At 36.0% G+C, this 1,021-nt stretch overlaps 1 protein-coding gene across 4 annotated transcripts in view; it reads right to left on the reverse strand.

Moving 5' to 3' along the window:
• filip1b (filamin A interacting protein 1b) overlaps positions 1-998 on the reverse strand; it is a 97,416-nt gene extending 96,418 nt beyond the window's left edge. For all 4 annotated transcript variants that reach the window (XM_073933754.1, XM_073933750.1, XM_073933749.1 and 1 more), the window contains exon 1: positions 726-998. The gene's annotated coding sequence lies outside the window, so the exon portion shown is untranslated. The remainder of the gene's footprint in view (positions 1-725) is intronic.
• Between the last annotated feature and the right edge of the window lie 23 nt (positions 999-1,021).

A 1,021-nucleotide genomic window follows, 5' to 3' on the forward strand; every position in this document is an offset into this window, starting at 1 on the left:
TATTTGTGCTTTTAAGTCTTTGAATGCTGCCTTCTCTGTGAAGTTGTAAACACCATATTGCTTTTCTTTTCCTCTTATCTGATTGGATGTTGTGAGCACGTTATTTTATATTTCATAAATAATTTTGCAAAAAAATACCAGCACATTTTCCTACTACTACAACTAAAACTAATATTATGTTTGGTAATTTTCAGAGTTGTGACTTGATTTCTCTCAATAGCAAGTTTCTAAGCATTCTTTAATAAATTTCTCACAATTCTGAGAGAAATATTGTATTGAAATTCTCACAAGAGGGCAAAAAACTGAGAAAAAAAAGAGTCAGAAACGATCAGCTAGCAAACACAAATGCTGCCTTATTCTGAATCTACAACACAAGACAACATAAACAGCAACACGTGTAAGAAGAATGCTGTTTTACATCATCTGTGGGAAGCACAGAAACATTCCTGCATATTATTTCATTTCAGACATGCATCATATGTAGATTAATATACAGCAAATACACAAAACACCTATTCATCTGACATGCAGACAGAGATTTCATTGTGATTTGGTTGATAATCCGTTGAGCAGTATGAAACAGCGCACCCTAGCGGCCGCTTCGCTAACCAAAACACAAAGGGGCAATGTTTGCGATTTTATTCTGATAAAAAGCAGTATTTTTAATACATTTCAATGACTTTATACTTTTTTCTTATATTATTTTATTTTTACGAAAGAAATACCTTGTGTGTGCTGAAAATACATTTCGTTTATCCTCCTCCTCAGACGCCATGATTAACCGTTAATGCCAATTAGCGGTATTTTTAAGCTAAGTTAAAGAAGCAGTGCGCACTCTTTCACACCCTCTCTCGTGTTTTCTTACAGCTTGTTCTTTTGGCATGTCCTAAAAAGAAAATAGATAGCGAAGAAAATCGTCTGTACACCTCCAGTTTACATACAGACCGGTGCTCGTTTAGATTGACTACATTTCCCGAGTGCGTCGGAGACGTTGCGGCGTGACGTCAACGCGGCTGCTGTC

The sequence above is a fragment of the Danio rerio genome, chromosome 20 (genome assembly GCF_049306965.1).
Source record: "Danio rerio strain Tuebingen ecotype United States chromosome 20, GRCz12tu, whole genome shotgun sequence".
NCBI lineage: Eukaryota > Metazoa > Chordata > Actinopteri > Cypriniformes > Danionidae > Danio > Danio rerio.